This window comes from Myxine glutinosa, chromosome 1 (assembly GCF_964187855.1).
Source record: "Myxine glutinosa chromosome 1, kmMyxGlut1.1, whole genome shotgun sequence".
Lineage (NCBI taxonomy): Eukaryota > Metazoa > Chordata > Myxini > Myxiniformes > Myxinidae > Myxine > Myxine glutinosa.
Window position 1 is genome coordinate 384,221,382 of NC_136261.1, and position 20,562 is coordinate 384,241,943.

The 20,562-nt window shown below is 43.2% G+C and overlaps 1 pseudogene across 1 annotated transcript in view; it reads left to right on the forward strand.

Moving 5' to 3' along the window:
• LOC144889555 (uncharacterized) overlaps positions 1-19,390 on the forward strand; it is a 257,306-nt pseudogene extending 237,916 nt beyond the window's left edge. The window contains exon 2 of the transcript XR_013621865.1: positions 15,667-19,390. The product of XR_013621865.1 is annotated as an uncharacterized LOC144889555 (transcript). The remainder of the gene's footprint in view (positions 1-15,666) is intronic.
• Positions 19,391-20,562: the final 1,172 nt, after the last annotated feature.

Sequence of the window (20,562 nt, forward strand, 5' to 3'; positions counted from 1 at the left end):
CATGAGCACGATTCTTCCATATCGATCGACATCTTTCCATGCTATTTCGGTCGCCTTAGCAAATAGTGCCTGGTCTAGCACCACCGGTATACGCTCAAGCTGAAGTGATGACATGATGTTCAGAGCTTCTCTGAGGATTTCTTGCACTGTTGCCATATCTGTGGCAGGCGCGTTTATAGTCGGCAGGTAGCCAACTACATCTTCCGTCACCTGAACACGATCTCTAGTCATGATGTTGAAACCAGTCCACGAACTGATTGTCTGGTCGCATGGTTCCAGCATGCGAGTCATAATCCATACGTGATTTCGGCGCTGCGCAAGGGATGTTGCGCCTGCAAGAGTGTCAGAAAGATCTGCAGGCTTGATTGCAGGTGGGCCCTCTCGTTTCCCACCGCTGTATATTGGAACTAAATCGCTGGATGACGGGATAGATCGCTTCTTATCTGCTTTGGATACTGCCGATGGAGGTTGGGGCGGCAAACACGACTGCGACTTCGGTTGGACGATGATACCGTTGACGCGATGCGATGTTCCGCCACCACTCAGCGATTCCTCTAGCCTGTCGATGTTATCGAATGCTAATACAGTCGGGACCGAAGGGTGCACATGTGACGGAAGTGGTACTGTATCTTTCTCCACACTTGCTAATTTGTCTATGCATAGCGCTGTCTCGATTTCTTCCAGAACTGTGTACGAACATCCGTGCCCGAGTCGATTCAATATTCTGATGACCTCTGTATTACCGGTGAGCGTTTTCATGACCCACGGAAGTAGGACATGCTTCGATGTTCTGATGGTACCCCGGTGTACAGCATTGATGATATCTTGAGCCATCGACCATACCAGTGTGTCGGCACGCGCAGAGCTACCCCCACTCCCGCAAATCAAAGTATGCAGAAATACACGAAGAGAATCTGGTATCTTCACGTAATCTGAAGTGAGTTCTGCTGGCTGAGGCGGCCAACGTTCATTGTAATGAGCATCTTTGATCTGGTGTCGCAGTGAAGTAGCTGCACGCACAATGTTACTTTCACCGTCCGTTCGTTCAAATGCTTTCACTTCTGCTTTCAGGTTTACGCACTCTGCAGCAATCTCTCGCTTTGTCAGATTATCGGGCATCAAGTATACACGGTGTTTCACATTGAAGAAGATGAGCGATTCTCCAAACTCTCTTTGTAATGTGCGCTGCAGATTCTTCTTGATGGAGTCACGAACATCAACTGAAAATGTATCTGAAGACAGGATATCTGTTGCAACATCAACTATTGGAACAATCCTCGGGTTCAAGAACAAGTCAGTGCGAATGAAATTGAATATACATCGTATCATTTCTTTTTTCTCGATATTATCTTCAATGTCAGTTTCTACTTGAGGTTTTTGGGGCCGTGTGTAGTTTCTATAGCAGGAGAAGTGGTAGTGAGCCTCAGCTGCAACCATATCTCGTGTAGTCAATGCCAAAACTCTCTCATCATTGCGAGCTGTCACAGCATCTCTTATTGTCTTATCTGCTCGAAGTTCAACAGCCAAGACAACTGTTTCACGGGTACGACTGCCTTTTATGAATTTTGAAGCACGCTGGCAAAAAATGCATTTATCATCGTAGACCGTTGAAGTTGATCCTGTCTCTTCCCGTGATGATCGCCGTCGCACCGCATCGCCAGTATCAACTGAAGAACTTCTAGCTGCATTGGTCAAAGTAGCTAGGTGGTTTTTGTGAGTGAAGTCTGATCTACAAGCCCTATGGTATAATATTGGAATATTAGGAAGTTCAACTGCGCCTTCTTGGACTAGCTTTAGAATTGGATAAAAGTTTCTAACTGCGGCTGCGTCACACAATGTCTTCCAAGAACTGTTGCCCGCTGCCTTGCTTAGTTCAGAGAGTGGCGACTTCTTGCTGCACAGGATGCACGTTCCGGACTCAGGTTCAATCTTCGCCCGTTTCGCCTCGACACCGGCCATCTCAGCTGAAAGAACAAAAAGACTGACGTTAGATTACTCCGATATCCGAAAAGCTCGCCAGCTTACATAGACATACTCATCCAAGTCAGTGAACATGTTAGATGGCGCCACAATACAACTCTATAATAGAGTTGTATGTGGCGCCATCTAACATGTTCACTTTTAGTTCTTAAGCCACCCCCCCCCCCCCCTCAGAAATTAATCACGTCACCGCAACAAATCTCAGACTGAGATATAGAATATAGAATATAGATATAGAATAGACTGACGTCACTTTCGGCACTGGGTTCTGTGGGTTGATTATCGGCGGGAAATTCCAACGGACATAGTTTCGGTTTGTGGAAAGTGCATGCCTTTTCATATATTTTTTGTGTACACTCGTGGTGGATGATATGTTTTAGTTTTTGAGTTATTTTTATAGACAGATAAACGATGTAGCACAATGCATAATTTGGAAAATCATACCAGTGTTGTTTCACTAAAAAAAGTACAAGTCTAATAATAAAATATTGAAAAATATATGATTTTTTTTTCGATAATTGATTTTTATAATAATTAATCTAAAACAAAATGCTTCATATTATTTTTTATTTAGACGGTACACATCGGACGTATATTTAGTCGTCAACCGCACATCGATAGCTAGTATAGAAGTCCAGATACACGTGCAACAATGTACCCCACCAAATGGGCATTTTCGAGCTGGGTGGTTTCAAAGATGGCGTCCATCCGGGCACTAAGCTACCGTTCTCAGATGTCCATCACACCTTTTCTGACACTTGAGACATTGGTCTAATGGAAAATCATAATGAGAATTACTCCCCCCCCCCCCCCGGAGCATTCACTTCAAAAAATGGCCGGTTGGCTCAAGGACTAAAAGTGAATATCCGAAGTACAATATCAACATACAGTATTTACAACCCAAATGAAATCCTAGCATTTGAAGTTGTCCACATGTCTTTTATACCGGCTGGAAACAAAGAAATAAATTGGGAGGAGCAAATGAAAGGAGGAGAGAAGATGGGATTGGTCGCATGAAGAAAAGGGGAGCCGAGTAGGAGGATTGGTTGAGCAAAGTGTGGGTGGGAGGGCTTCGGGCAGTGGGTATTGGTCGAATGAAATATGGGGGGCGGGGGGAGGGATCGAGAAATGGGGAAATGCAATTTGATAGGTCGAGTGAATGTTGGGATGGGCAGACTTCTGCCGAGTGTGTTAGAGATTAGGTCTGCATATCAAATATTCTTAATGAGGCGCATCTGTTTCCCATTGTCTTATGTCAGACCTTGTGGAGCCATCATCTTACTATAATTCACCAACTATACCTTAAAAACTGCTGAAACGATCGCAAAGATATTATGGGTGGGTAATCGTGGGACCCTTGGGAGTAAAATAGGCTATTTAGTTTTCCCAATTTCAGCTTTGGTCTCAAGCATTCTCAGGTTTGGACTCCCGCATAACATTTGTGTTCGCATAACATTTGTGTTCGCATAACGTTCATTGTGACGATGTTCATGTTGTGACGATGTATGTGTTCACGGTAGTGTTGGCCATGACGGTGTGAACGTAATTTCGTAATGTTTTTCGTTTCGTAATCCTTTAATGAACGTTTAATACTTAATGAACGTTTAATGTTTATTGAGCGTTTAATGCCCTTCGATGTCCGGGGCCGCACGCACGCTACACTGGACGGGCCAGCGTCTACCTTGCCCTTCGCCGTCAGGCTCGGGTAAACTGCTGAGCCCCATTAGTGCAGCAGATATGTGCAAAGATTGTGGGTTTGATGATAAAAGCATAGAATTTGGCTCCCATTTAGTACATACCACGAGGAAGATTTTTGGATATAGGGACATTGCATATTCCTCCTGGGGCCAAAATGGCGGCCATTTTACAAAATGGCCGTGATCGGGTATTACATAACACATAATCTGTAGGAGTTGTGCACGTTTTTCAACTGGAGATGCATGCAAGTGATGCAATATCACTTAAAATATAACCTGGGATGCCAATTAAAGGTCATACACCTTACATAACCGATTTATTGGGCCTATTAGGCAACAATTACGCAAAATTTGGGTGTTCTTATGAGTTTTGTCTGTATTTTGCACTCTGAAAATGATCGGTTTAACATTAAACTGCACTGCCACTGTGGAAGTGTGTTTACCCTTACATATTATCTTACATTTATCTTTTACCCTTACATTTTCAGTGGGTACACGTCGACATCATATTAAAATATAACAATCCGCCATGTGGACAAAGGCGATCTAGGTGAGCAAACCGAGCATCAAACGTACATTAATGCCAACCACCCATTTACACATGTACGTTATGTAGTTGGATCTTATCAGCTAACGAAATATTCTCATTGGGTATTAAAGCATGGTAGTAGATGAGGTCTGCAATCCCCAGTTGACCTATACAAAGGGGTTATGGTTGTGTTCTCTAAGCCGTCCATGATACTGCAAGTTCTACTCCCGAGCACACTGTCCGCCGCAGTGGCATAGTGCCGTGCACTGGAGTACAGCCTTCCTACACTTGCATTGTCCTCTGCATCCCTTCTTGCAGCCGCATCTGAGAAGTTGCCGGCATGCTTGCGTTGCCTCTGGGAGGGTTGTCCAGCAGACGTCCCAGCCAGTGTCACTCTTCACCCACCCCCATTCGCTAGGGGATGGGAGCTCTGCAGCAGCAACCATCATCTGGCCCCAACAGTAGCCAGCTTGGTAGGCAGTTCTCCTGATGTGCTGTCTGAGGGCTTCTCGAGTTGGCGGGAGAGCATCTATTGCTCGACCCTTCTGGGTGAAGAGCTGCTTACGTGCATCGTTGACATACTCGTGGCTGCTAGTGCGATCATACAGGAGAACAACGAAACGCTCCAAGGTGTCCAGGCTGTCATCTATGATTGAGGGGTTTGGTGTAGCGCCCAAGGCACAGAAGGTCGCAGTGACCTCATCACAGGCCTTCCACGTCTCCCATGCAGTATTTTTGCTCCTGCCTCCAAAGCTTGACATGGTATCACACCCAGTAAAGGCATGAAATGAGGGTAGTCCTCGACACTTGTCAGGCCCCAATGCCTGGGCCATCTCGTGAGCTGCTAAGAACCTAAAGGTCTTCCCGGTACCGAAGGCAACCCACAGCTCATCTATGTTGAGGCGTTCGGCTGCTGCCACCGCAAGGACTACGACATCCGTCTCAACTGTGCGGATCGACACCTTGGTGTAGCCCTGCTTCACAGCATCTTCCACGTGGAGCAGCATCCTGGTATCTGCTTCTTCATGTGTACATGGAGCAAGACCAGCGATGTCTCTGGCATGCGTACAGACCATGTCTTTGTGGAGAGTGCTGATGACTTGTTTCTCTGTCTCTTGAGCAGCTAGTCTCGTCGCTAGGAAGGAGAACAGCTCCACCTTGTTCTCGTCGATCCATAGGAAGGCCTGCCAGTTTCCTGGTATGGAACTAGATGGCTCGACTCGTCTCCGGATGCCTCTACCTCTCTTTGTGCGAGTGTCGGCCTTCAAACTGTCTGGCAGGTATTCATCCCAGACGACATCCACTCTAATTGCATGCTGTAGCTGAGATGTGATGTACGGCAAGAAAACCTGTGTTGCATAGTCAGAGAAGGTCTTCGCATCACCAGGTGCCAGCATGTTGGTGATAGCTGCTCCATCAAGGATGATGACTTCAATGTGAGGACTGGCAACATTCTCTTGTGGAGGGATCATATCTTCTAAGCATCCCACGAGATCAGACTTTTTTCCCAGTCTCATTTTGCCCATCTGTGACAGGGCAGGGGGACAGGCCTGGTTCTCATGAGCAAAGAAGTCGTCGAGATCTCCATCACGCATCTGGGATGCAATGAACAACCGGGAGAATAGGGAGCAGTCATTCTTGAGCGACGACAGTTGAAGCTGGGTTCCTGATTTCTCTCTGACTGGAGATCGGCTGAAGAAAGGAAGGTTGCTTCTCCTGATTGGGTCAGTGATGGGCTTCGTCTGGTTCACAAGCTGCTCATTGACATACGTGTGGTACTGCTCCTGCCCCAGCTTCTCGATCTGGCACACAGTGTTGATGACTGCTGGGTCTGCCAGGTCCCTGCTGTCTAGTACCAGGAGATCATTGCTGTCATCACAGAAGGGGTTCCCCATCTCTCTCTCATGACACCGGAGAGTGACTTCACATCTCGAGCAAACGCCAGCTGTGTATGCTTTGTCTGCTCATGGTGCCTGGAATCAGTCTTCTTTGTTCTCGTCTCTGCTGTGGCTTGGAACTCAGCAATCACTCTTGCCATCTCAGGACCAGACACCATCCAGCGCCGCAATGCTGCAGGATTCTCAGTCAGTCCGACTGCTCCGCCATCGCCTTTCACTGATGCGTTATTCTGCTCATGTGCCTGGTCGATGGCCAAAGCAGAGAATGCATGTGTTGTCTTCTTCACTGAGAAGTTCCCAGCCATGAACTCTGCGAACACATCTGGATGCTTGTCTTCGAGTGCCACCATGTCACGCAAGTGAACTGGAATCCACCTTGCGTAATTTGTGTGCCCCAGGGCAAAGAACCAGGGTACAATCTTGGTCAAGGCATCGATGTAGAGCATGAAGTCGCCCTCGCGTAGCGATCTCACGTAGATCATGATTTCCAGTTCCAGCTGCAGGATAATCGACCAGAACTTGAACTGGGGACTTGTATCAGCTCGGCTAGCACACCAGTCTTCTACTGACATTGGAACCTGTCCCTTATCCAACCCGTCACAGTATTTGGTGTAACCCTCCTGTCGAAGGAGATACAAAACACTAGCTGTGACCTGGTGAGCCCATCGAGTGCACGCCACATGGGCGGCTTTGATGAAGGAGTCGGCTGTTCCAGGTGTAGCAACTCCTGCCTGGACCAGGGCTTCTGTCCATCCACTGCAATCCAGAAGGTCGCCCAGAGTGTTGAATGATGCCTTTTCGATGTGGAATCCGGCAAACAGGATAATGAAGGAATCTTCTCTATGTGTGTGAGGCCAGCTCCATTGGATCTGTTTGGCCAGCGTGTACAGTGGTTGATCTGCGGTGATGACTGGGACCTGACCAGGATTCAGGATATCCACTGCCCTCTTGATGACGTCCATGGAGTGGCGAATTATGGCCACGGAGTTGGCCTGATCATAGAAGAGGGGCAGCAATGAGGTAATGGCCACACTGCTTGGATCCACTGGTGCTGATTGCTCGCTGGCGTGGTATGCAGCCCATGACACGGTCTCGTCTCCAGTGAGCGGTGTGCCTGCAGTCACCATCTTCCCCATCTGATCCAGCCACCTGTTGAATGAGACAAATGAAACAAGCCAGTAAACAAAACATTGGTGGTTAGTTGGTGTAGACACACAGGGCTACTGTCATTGTCCGAACATCAAATACAGCCAGTCCAGAATATGCAGTAATATCATTGCGTATTTACCTGTACTCAGTCTTCACTGCTTGAGGTATTAGGTGGCATTCACTTCTGTTGGGACCTGCCAACTTTGGTAGAGGTGGGTCATGTTTACTCAGGAGCACGGGAGGCACGCTGGTGTATGATAACTGGCAGGTGGGCAACTGTTGTCGCAGTTGTTGCAGTGTTGTCTGTGTCCACAATCCGTTGAACTCCAGGGACGTCACTTCGGGTGTTGGAACAAAGAGATTCCTGTACCATGGAATGAGTCCTGAGCACTTGTCGAGCTGGGGTTGTGGTCTATGTTGTCGACTGCTCCCGTGGTGAACAAGCCACCCTTCCGTTTGGGTGGGCAAACTGCTTCCTCCAACATGAAGTAGCGACAGATGTTGTTCCCCAACTCAGACGAAATGCTCAGCACCCTGTCGTAGGCGATGGACACCAAGGCGGTACAGCTCATCAACGAGGTCTCGTCTGCGTGTCTTCGTGTGCATCATCACACCCAGGTACACAGGCACAGGTGTCTCCTTGTTGTGACTGTGCTTGGTAGATTGTACGGAACCGGTGCTCTTGCGACAGCGTGCACAGCTGTTGAACATCAGGAGCTGGGAGATTGTAAGTGTAGGAGCTGGTATTGATGAGTGGCTTGACTGTTCATGGATATTGGGGCCATTCAAGATCATAGAAACCAGTGCGATGAGTGAATTTGGCACCGACTCTTCCTAGCAGTGGGTGTCAAATGAACCACTGAAGGCAGTCGTCATCTTCAGCATGTCTCTTCGGACTATGTTGGCAGCTCTAGCCAGATGAATGCCATCACTGTCGGCATCCTGCTCACATGCCTTGCGCAGGGCTGTTCCAACATCCTGGTTGAAAGCAAGTAGAATGTCTTGGCCTCGCTTGTGCTCCTCTAAGTCATGAAAATGCCTCAAAATTCGTTTTTTAAGTTCGGTTGAGTGAACACGCCCAGTCAGGACTGTTCCAAGCTGCTCCAGCCTGGTGTTGTACAGGGTTGCCAGGTCTATCAGCTTGAACACTGGTGCCACAGCAGAGTCCATACGGGCTTCCTCAATGTAGGATACCAGTTCAGCAAGGGCTATGCCGTGATTTACATCGTCTTGGTCTGGACCCTCATTCATCTTCGTGCCTCTGGCTTTGTTGTACAGGGAGGCTAGACACTTCACATGGTACTTGGCCTCCTGTGCTATAAGATCTCCTCCACTTAGTTTAGCCAACAGTGGTTTGTCCTCTAGTTTCAGGGCACATTTCCTGACACGGGCATCAAGCTCAAAGGTGGAAGCCTCGTGCAGAGTCTCCTTACCCGCCTGCCCGTCACAAAAGAAACGCTTGTCAACTGAAGGTTGTGGTTGGTCTACACTATGACGGGTGTACTTCCTTGGGACATCTGCACTGTGCTCACAGGAGGTTTTCCTCTTCTCGGCTCGAAACAGTTGGGTTTTGTTGTATTAGAGTCTACATGAATCATGCCACCTGGCTCTGTGGTGCTCGAATGTTGCTTGAATGCCCTCACCATCATCCAGTTTAGAGAGATCTATAGTCTTTGGCAGACATCCGATCTTGCTGAAGGCGAGGAGATAGTCTGCAAGAGTCTGGAACGCAGAACCACCGGTGCTACGCTTTGATTCAGCTGGACAGCATAGCTTCTCAGAGGTGTCTTTCTGACATAGCACACACTGGTCCCAATCTGTCAGACATGGAAGATGTGTTCCAGATGAGCCGGGCTGTTTGGGGTCCAACATCATAAAACGTTGGGCCATTGTCAGTCAGTCAGAATACGTTTAGGGTACAGCCACCAGATGCAACCACCACCGTGACCTGAAAGCAGAATTAGCAGAATTAAGATATGCACAATGTCTCAACTCTGGTACATATATAGCAAGACAGATCTGTCAGATATAAGCATGACAAGGAAGAAAACGTTATTTGCGTCCCTGTTAGGCCACCATACATAATTGTGTTCAGGTCCATGTGAGGCAGGGCATAACATGTCAATAACAAATGATACATAGATCCACTAGAATGTGTTTTGCACCAACCATAGTTGATATAGTATACACATATGGACTGGCATAATTCGGTCACTAGTCATATCTATGCACCCCGAGGGACGTTGAGTGACCACATGAGGGAAATAGGACCCTCATGTGGTCACTCACAGTCCCGAGGGGCGCATAGATGTGAATAGTGACTGAATTATGCCAGTCCATATGAGTTTTATAACACACCACCTCTTGAGGGCGCTGTAAACTGTCAAACATTAAAGACAAGTATCATAATACTCAGACGATCTTTGTAAAAACCATTGCAAATTTTACCACGATGGACCGGTCCATAGTGTCGCGGCACCACTATGGACCGGTCCATCGTGGTAAAATTTGCACTGGCTATGCAATAGGCTATACCAGTGAACCACACATGACAGTGTTTTAGCCAATTGGGAAGGAGAATCAACAAGAGGTGTTATAATTCAATTTATGGGCAAAAATAGTAAATTCTGGCCGCCATTTTGTAAAATGGCCACCACAGCTACCATGGGACAAATATGCGATGTCCCTATATCCAAAAATATTCCTAAGGGTATGTCCTAACTGTGTGCCAAATGCCATGCTTTTATCATCAAACCCACAATTCTGTCAAAATATTTCACATATCTGCTGCACGACATCCGTGATGGGGACTGGGGCTTGAGACAGTGTCCCACGAACGAGGAATTCCCAGTAAGTGCGAGTCCTCAGCTCACGTTGATTAAGTCCCTGCCCTTTGTACACACTGCCCGTCGCTACCACCAATCGGACGGTTTGATGAGACCCTCGAATCAGCCCCTGCACGGGCCATTCTCGGCTCATGCCAGTGCACCGAAGAGATGAGAGAACTTGACTGTCTTGAGGAAGTAAAAGTCGTAACAAGGTTTCCGTCGGTGAACCTGCGGAAGGATCATTATCGGGACAATGTGAGAGCGAGCGAGACGCGAGACGTACGTGGTACGTGATTGTCCATGTACTGTTTAGATTTTGATGATTTGCGTGTGATATGATTCAACAGATGTTTATATGAATCGTTTAAAATAAAAAAGCCTTCAATTTCTGGTATTTTACCTTTTCATTTGGGCTTCCCAATTGAAGCCCCGCCCGTAGGGTGGGTACTGTTGCTAGTTCTTTTAATTATCCATGAAGACTTCAAGGACATTTGAAGATCATTCATTGACTAGCAATGTGAAGCATTTGCAAGAAATAAGTGGATATAGCTTTTACTCATGTTCGACACCACAAGGACATCTGAAAGATTACTTACTTTATACTAAGTAAATGCAAACTACAAAAAAAACATTATATATTTTACTTATTAAACTTTTAAATATAATCTTAGAAATACCTGAGTTTGCAAGCACATCAAATTCCAAAACCTGCATGTTATCCGTAATTCATTCATCTTTAACACCATTGTTTCACAGGATTCTAGCATAACTGTCCCGACACTTCAGCAGATGCCCACAATTTCAATTACTGCTTCCGAAAAAGATCCACTGGGAACTCCTGACAGCCCTCCAACTCAAAAGGCCAGAGATAGCTCCCCTGCCAAAGCAAACCCGCCTGCAACTGCATCAATTACAGGTATTTTGTTCCAAATTGTTGCCTCTATGTTTAAAAAAACAAAAAACAAGTGCATTGACAATTCCATACGCAATTTTAAGACTTTAAAAAACAGTCGGAAGACCAACTTGTATGTGAAGCAAGTGGGAAAGAAAGGTTCATGTGAATCACCATCCCCCAGAGGTCACATAGGCAAAACCATCCACTTCCAGAAGTGGGAGGGAACACACCCCTCCACCCTGCCCAATAATTTACAAGTATTTGCATTTCATTATATTATCAAACAATGTGACGTGCAGACTCCATACTGAGCCGATACCACCGCCACAATGAGAACAAGTTTGCCGAGCAAATGGCAAATAAGCATTGATGGAAATTAGTTTTACCAAACAATGGAATTTGTAATTAACATTTTTGAATGCTAATTTACTTCAGACAACCTGGTGCCAGATGTATCATTCTTTGCCTTGAAAACAATATCTTTCAAATTAATATCTTTCTGCAACCTATTTATCGAACTCAGCACAAAAACATTTAAAACAATATTTGAGTGTATTAAAAACATAATGCAACGAGATTTTCTGAATCATTATTCGATATTGTACAGAATTATTTATCATTTGTGAAGACTCAATCTTATACTAATACTATATTTCAAAGCACCATATCTTTCACTATATTACCCTGAGTCATAAAGAAATATTACATAGAATATATGGACATATTGTGTCGCATATAAAAAATGTATAAACATATGTATCATTAAAAACTTGTACACAAGATAAGTCGGTTCTAAACACACGATTTTGACAGGTTGTGGCTCATTGAAATCACTCGATTCAAAGAAAAATTTTACACTTCCACAGCAGTTTCAACTCGCACCCTTCCGTCGCCAACTCAATGAAAGGGGGTTCTATGGCAGGAGAACCAGGAGGACCCCACTGCTGAGCGAGAGACGTCAGAAAGCCCGACTGGAGTTTGCCAAAAACACACCTGAATTAGCCAAAATCCTTCTGGGAGAATGTCCTGTGGACAGATGAGACCAAATTAGAGTTTTTTTTGGAAAAGCACATCATCTCTATGTTTCCAGAAAACAAAAGTAAGCCTTCAAAGAAAAGAACACCAACCCCACAGTCAAACATTGTAGAGGTTCAGTGATGTTTTGGGGTTGCTGTGCTGCCTCTGGCACTGGGTGCCTTGAATGTGTGCATGACATCATGAAATCAGGCGATTACCATGGAATTTAGGAGCACAATATTCAACACAGTGTCAGAAAGCTGGGTCTTCGGTGAAGGTCATGGGTCTTGCAACAGGACAATGACCCCAAGCATACTTCAAAAAGCACCCAGGAATGGTTGAAGACAAAATGCTGGACTATTCTTGAGTGGCCAGCAATGGGTCCAGATCTAAATCCCATTGAACACCTGCAGGGAGATCTGATAACAGCAGTTGGGAGAAGGCACCCTTCAAATCTGGGAGAACTGGAGCAGTTTGCACAAGAAGAGTGGGCCAAACTGCCAGTGGAGAGGTGAAGGAAGCTCATTCATGGCTATAGGAAGCCCTTGACTGCAGTTATTTTGTCCAAAGGCTGTGCTACCAAATAATAAGTCTTGGGTGTCAATTTTGTGAATGCCATTTCTTTTTATTTTCTGATTTAAAAGGATATTGTCATGTGTTTACCCTGTACTGAACACCGCAGGGCGACAGATGACCAAACGAGCTTTCATTCTGAGGCGTTCAATCCAATGGCGGACCTTCTTGTCACTTGCACGGATCCCACCAGACATCTTCGGACCTGCGATAAATCAACTTCAACCGACACGGAATTAAAATATACCAAAATACCGGCTTTATTGAAGGAATGCTGGCAACAAAATAGTGCAGGGCAACTAAAATTCCTGAATGGAGCGCCCCCGCACAGACCCGTATACACACATGGGGAAAAATAACTTGTGAAAATAATGCGTAATGTTTCTGTACTCAGCTGTGAGCGGCTTCTGAAATCGTCCTCGGGAATCGACCAGGCCCTGAACATGCAATCAGGGCATGGCACAGGCCTTGGCGGGAAGTAGGCCTCAGCGCGCCCTTGTTCGCCCAGCCGCGCTCGTCTTCATCGTCCGCCTCACCAGCACCCACGTCTCTCAGCTCACCCAGACAACGCCCAGCCAGCACCAACGAGCCAGTAAAAGGACAATGCGGCCGCCCAGCCGATCGCCCGGACCAAGAAGAAAGAATGCACGAGCTGTGACCCTCTACAGGAACTTAACACACCACTGGTGACAACCGTGACTGTTCGCTATCAAAGTCCCAACTCAAGACAGATGTTGACCATTCATATTGAAAGTCCAGCGCAAGAGATATCCGCCTTACACAAACACCAGGACCTGAGAGACAAGAGGATGCACAACTGCACACTATCAATGGCCCACACAGAGAGAGATAAAATGTCGGGAACGCAACTCCTTTGAACTCAAGGCTCTGACATCAACTGACGATTCCTGTGCGTGCCCACCAATTCAATCATCCCATCTTCACAGTCCTTGCTCAAATCGATCACCGACCAATCGCACTTCTTCGGGGCGAGGCCTTACGGCCCTGCCTGCTTAATTTTGTCGATGCCATTTTTTTTATTTTCTGATTTCAAAGGATATGTGAAGTTCTGAATCAAAAACAAAGGTTCTGTGATATTTACAGTGAAATACAGAATTGTCGAGACCAAATATTTTTGTCAATTTCAACTTATTTTTTCTCGAAAATTGTGAGTTAGTTGAAAACAGTGCAAGGGTGCCAATATTTTTTGGCCACGACTGCAGGAAAGGTGACACGTCCACTGGACATCAATGATTTTATGCTCTTCACAGCAATTAAGGAAATATAGACAGAATAACTAAAACGACTGCAACGGTTCTCCAAGGACATTCAAATGGAATTTGGTCGAGATAAGTGTGCCAGTGCACATTTGTACAAGGTAAACCAACAACTGCAGACAACATAATAAAATTGACCTTGAAACAACAACACAGCAGTTAGAAAAATGAAGCATCACACAAATACCTCAGAGTAGAAGAGGGCCACCAAGTATGTCACAAACAAATGCACAAACCAATCGCCAAAGAATACCAACATAAAACAAAGCTGATCCTGAAAAAATACCTCTCCCCCACGAAACAAAATCAAAGCCAGAACCCAGCTCGGATTACCTGTATTCCAATACAGCTGCAGAATAATAAACTGGCCCCAATCAGAAATCAATAAGTTAGACATCAAAACGAGACAACTCCTTACCATCCACAAAATGTTTTACAAAAAAACAGTGCATCATGAATGTACGTAGAATGTAGGGAGGTACAACAAATAATTGGACAGAGTGTGGATAGATCAATAAGGCTCATTGGAATGGCTAAGAAAAGGTTGGCGTGACTGGGACAGAGAACAAATCATCATAAATGCCCAAGATCAAAAAAAAAATGTTTCAAAGATTGAAAAACGTTTCCTAACTTCCACATAGAAAGCCGCATTAACAGAAGCACCTTTGGGAAGAAATTCTGTGTGAACAATTCTTTCCACGTCGAAAAACGCAATTAGCATGACCTTCACTTGCGATCTTGACTGAAGCTCATTTTTAAAGTCTCAGTGACACAGGTGTCTTCACGGCGAGGTCTGTTACTTTCAATTCCTGACCATACCCATCAACTTACGACTCATCACCCTTTATCACCTTGAGTAAGAATCTAAAACGCGTCGATGAAACAAGTTGGATGTATTGTTGCACATATGGGACCAAGCAATAGTGAGTGGATCATGAATGCAATTATACTGCTGGAGAAAACCATGAAACAATCTTAATATTGTAGAAAACTAAGAAACGTCACCAAATGTGACGTGTTCTGAGATGTGTCGTCTCAGTAAAGGCAAGCCAAGATATAATAAATTTTGTGTGTGACTTGTCATACCTGGTGGATTCAAAGGTTTCATCCTAATTTTTAAAAAACGTTACGCTCAAGGCAAAGGGTATTGATGGTCAAATGGGGTCTTGAGGGTGTTTTTTTTTAGTGCAAGGTCTCGGCTCGGAGAAGAGTTACGACACAGAACAGATCATCTCTGACTTTCACCAACACATTTTGACACTCGAACCCACCTCATAAGAGGAAGGAACTATTCTGATCTTACACTATGGAAATAAGCACACGAAGGGACCTGTATGGTGGTTGCCATTGCCTCCGAGTGTTTTCATAAAACCACAACAGCATGAATATCTGGAGGAAAACCCAAACTTTTGCACAGTACTGTATATTTACATCGAGATTATATTTTTTCCCCTTTTTTGCAGTGGAACAAATACATATGTACATGTTTCCATGCGTTTGTCAGAATATCACGGTTTTTTTTTTTTACAGGTCCTGTGATGTTGTATTTACAGGTGTATCCATTGAATCTACAAGGGAGACTGCACCTACTTTTATGAACAGCGCAGACACAGGCCCGCAGCACTCGCCAACTGAAACAAACAAAAGGACCTTTTCCAAACAGGGCAAAACGAATAATAAATTGTTTGCACGTAATCATTTTCACCAGGCTCACAAAGGAGAGAAAGATGAACACTCATACAAATGCAAAATTTGCATACAATCCTTCAGTTATTCATCCAGCTTCACATCACATCTGCGAAACCACAATCTTGAGCGCCCACACAAATGCAAAAGTTGTGGGAAATCTTTTTATCGATCATCCACCCTTAAATCACACATGAGAATTCACAATGGTGAACGCCCATACAAATGCACAAGTTGTGGAAAATCTTTTAATCGATCATCCACCCTTAAATCACACATGAAAATTCACAATGCTGAACGCCCATACAAATGCACAAGTTGTGGAAAATCTTTTAATCGATCATCCACCCTTTCAAAGCACATGAGAATTCACAATGGTGAATGCCCATACAAATGCACATGTTGTGGGAAATCTTTTAATCGATCATCCACCCTTGCAAGGCACGTGAGAATTCACAATGGTGAACGCCCGTACAAATGCTCAAGTTGTGGAAAATGTTTTGATCAGTCAGCCAACCATACAAGGCACATGAGCATTCACAATGGTGAACGCCCGTACAAATGCACAAGTTGTGGAAAATCTTTTCATCAATCATTCAACCTCACAAGGCACATGAGCATTCACAATGGTGAACGCCTGTACAAATGCACAAGTTGTCGAAAATCTTTTCATCAATTATCCAACCTCACAAGGCACATGAGCATTCACAATGGTGAACGCCCGCACAAATGCACAAGTTGTGGAAAATCTTTTGATCAGTCATCCAACCTTACAAGGCACATGAGAATTCACAATGGTGAACGCCCGTACAAATGCACAAGTTGTGGAAAATCTTTTAATCATTCATGCAGCTTCACAAGGCACATGAGCATTCACAATGGTGAACGCCCATACACATGCACAAGTTGTGGAAAATCTTTTAATCAATCATCCACCCTGAAATCACACATGAGAATTCACAATGGTGAATGCCCATACAAATGCAAAAGTTGTGGAAAATCTTTTCATCAGTCCTCCAACCTAAAATCACACATGAGAATTCACAATGGTGATTGCCCATACAAATGCACAAGTTGTGAAAAATCTTTTAATCAATCATCCCACCTTACAAAGCACATGAAAATTCACACTGGTGAACGCCCATAAAAATGCACAAGTTGTGGAAAATCTTTCAAACAATCATCCCACCTTCCAAAGCACATGAAAATTCACACTGGTGAATGCCCATTGTCAGTTAAAAATGCATCTCTCGCCATATGTGATTGGTGCCAGTTTGTGTACAAATGCACAAGTTGTGGAAAATCTTTTGATCAGTCATCCAACTTTACAAGGCACATGAGAATTCACAATGGTGAATGCCCAAAGAAATGCACAAGTTGTGGAAAATCTTTCAAGCAATCAGCCAACCTCACAAAGCACATGAAAATTCACACTGGTGAATGCCCATTGCCAGTTAAAAACGCATCTCTCGCTATGCGTGATCGGTGCCAGTTAAAATGTGACTCCACAGTCACGTGAAAAAGTAAGTACACCCCATGTAAAGTTTTGACTTTTTCAACATATTTCAACATGCAGCTATTTGATCTTCATTTCAAAAATATTGATAGATAACGGTGATCTAATATAACAAATATCATGAAACATTTACATTTTGTAGTCCATTGTATAATTTAAATAAACATGAATGCAAATTTTGCATGTGGAAAAAATAAGTACACCCCTACATTTATCACTACTTCAAATACCTAAAATTAAAATCAGGTGCACCAGCTCATGCATGATGTATATTTGTTTGCATTGGAACCATTATGTGCAGATCAAGATGGGTGCCAATTTCATAAAATGTGTCCCTCAATTTTAGAAACGCAGATACACAGACAAATTTTTTTCTTTTTTTTTTCTTAGAAAGCCCCTTTAATGTCCACAGTGAAATCACCCTTTTGTTTCCCACATTAACTTATCCAAATTTGACAACACACCCATTTACATGTCAGTCGACCACTGACCTATCAATCATGCAAAACAATAGTTCGAAATTCCCACCTGATCATCATGTGACTCTTGTCACTTGGTTCCCCCCAAAAAATTAATTTTGCAAAGCAATTGTTCCAAACTTTGTAAATTGAAAATTTGTTTTGCCAAAAATGCTCCCCAATACCACATTTTTTAATTGGCAAGTATGAGACTTCCAGAATTAACTCTAATCCTGGATCCTTTAATTCAATGTTGGCAAAATTCTCGTAAAAATCGTCACGTATACTTGAAATAATCGCTTGTTATCGCAAAAAAATCGCATAGTCGCTAATAATCGTTAATGGATGTAGCATTCTTCGTTCTGTTCATTCCTTTGCTACTATTGGTGCAAGATAAAATATTTCTACCATTATTTATTATGGGAACCTCAATTTCATCTGTTCCAAGAGCGAAAAATTATAAACAGGACATCAAAAATGTCACCTCCAACAACGTACAATCGTGAAACATATACAAATATATAAGTAAGGTCGACCATAATTTACATAATTATACAGTAGTACACCATATCAGTGGTTCTTCATGAAAACCGAGAGCACAGCACCCTTTCTAAAGACAAAAAAAGTCTAATAGTGGTTCTTTGTGACAAAAAATTTCATGGCACCCTTTCTAAATGGATATACATGCAACAGGGCTTTCTGCACACCTTGAGTGGAGCTACCCACCAGGTGTGCCTTGTGGATTTGCCCATCGACCACATTTTTTTACCAAATTATCTTCCATTCAAATCATAAAGCAAAAACCCCCAAAAAATGAACTCAAAAATGAAATCAAAAATCAAAACAAAAATGAAATCAAAATGAAAAATCAAATCAAAATCAAAAATGAAATCAAAATCAAAACAAAAATGAAATCAAAATGAAAAATCAAAAAGAAAATCAAAACAAAATCAAAGTCATCTTCCTCTATCAAAAAAAAAAAATTCTCCAAAAAATCAAGTTTATTATCACAATCTTCTGATTTTGACCTAAGTATGTCAATACTCCCTTTTTAAGAATTCACTTTTAAACCAATTAAAAGACAACATGCATAATCCCTTTTCCAATTTGGTCCAACTTCAATTTTGAAAACTAACTCAAAGTTCGGCCAAAAGGTCTAACCGATGAAAATATTTTGACAATTTAATTCAATTATACTCAGATTATTATTGAAATTCATAGTTATTTTCCATTTCAACTTCTGATGTCCACTCTAAATCCATTTCCCTATCAAATCTTACAAAGGAGCCTGGAAGAGAATGGAAAATCACAAGCTCTATCAAAGGAACAATAATATGTTGTTCCAAACCCACAACAACAAAAAAACATCAGCCAAAAAAAAAATACTTATAAAATTCAATAGAACACCATTTAGCTCAATACAGCCTGATTCCTCATTTCACAAGTAGGAAACACAATGCCGCTTCTTGGGGGCCCTCCAAGGAGCGAAAATATGCTTCCCACTCATCCTATTACCTCCATCAAAAAAGAGGATATTACATTTAAGCCCGTATGCTTGTCTGTCTGCACAGAACAATTTTGATTTTCTCTACATTTGTTGATATGAATGACAGAAAACTTCCATCACAGGTGCAACATCACCTGTGCAAGTGTGTAAAATCATAATCATGTCATTGATGACATGGTGTAGGCATCATAATTGTTTTAACACAACAATCTTAAAATCACTGAGAAAAAATCCTGGCAAAAATCCACAATCTTGATTGCTGTCAATGGTAATATTACCTACATAACATCTCATGGCAAGGGGCAATGCCACCTCATGCCATGCCCGATGAATGAATGAATGAATATGAAAATGAATGATCTATATTAAAGTACCGTAAATCTGCCTGCAGAATCATCCACTGACATATTCGTTTACTGATACACACTGATTGCAAAAGCCTTTCCCTTCAAGCAAGGGTGAGAAGGGCAAAGGTTTGCGAGGTGGAAACCTGAAAATGTAGGTGTAGAGGTTGAAAGAGGTGACAGTAAGGGAGGCATTAAATGAAATCAAAAAGAAAAAGAAAAAAAAAGATAAAACACCCCCACAAATATAGCTGAAGGCCTCAAAGGTGAGATGGGGGGGGGGGGGGGAGAACTTTGATAGGAAAGAGGCAGAACACAGTGAAGCCATGCACCAACAAACCAAATCATTCAGACAAAGCATTCAAGTTTCAAATTTTCATGTTCAGAATCTGAATAAATTTTCAAAGCATGGATTCAAAAGATTTTTTTTTTTTTTTTTTTTTTTAGCCAGCACCTCAATTTGACAGCTCTTGTATGAGCCTCAACCCAAATACTAAAGTTACAATTCAAGTGAGTTTTACTCAACCCAGTAAAAAGAATAGAAAAACAAACAAGGAGATGCAAAGAGATAGAAAGAATCCGGAGAGATACATTAGAGGCATCTCTTTAAATTCCCGTCTGATTTACCTTTAAAACATGTTCTATTCTGTCCTGGGACTTTATCTGTGAGAGCCGACCTTACTGTTAAGAGCACTTGTATTTTATTTTTTTTTAATAATGAATATTATACAAATATAATTGTATCGTTTTAACGCACGATATTTTGTTGACAATTCAGACTTATTTGTTTGAAAATTCCACGCACTATATTGTTTTTCCACATATCTCAGTAATTGATGCAAGATAATCAGACAACTTCTTTTTAACATAATGGTCAAACGTAATGACGTCACCGTACGCACACAGCACGGAATGTTCCACACCTACACAATGACGTCACAAGCACACACACACTCCTGCTTTGTAAATTGGTAAAGGATAACGGGTGTACGCGAATGCCATTAAATAACCTTTTGAGAGGGTTCCGCGTCAATAAATATGTCCTCCCCCATACTGTATGTAAACTTGGAACCCATCGACCAGTTAGATCGACCAGTTGCAATTAACCAAACCAAAAATACAGGGCCTGTCAGACATCTTCTTCTTCTTCTTCCATTTGTTAGTGAAGAAGAAGAAGAAACGACATGACGAACAAAAGAAACATACCC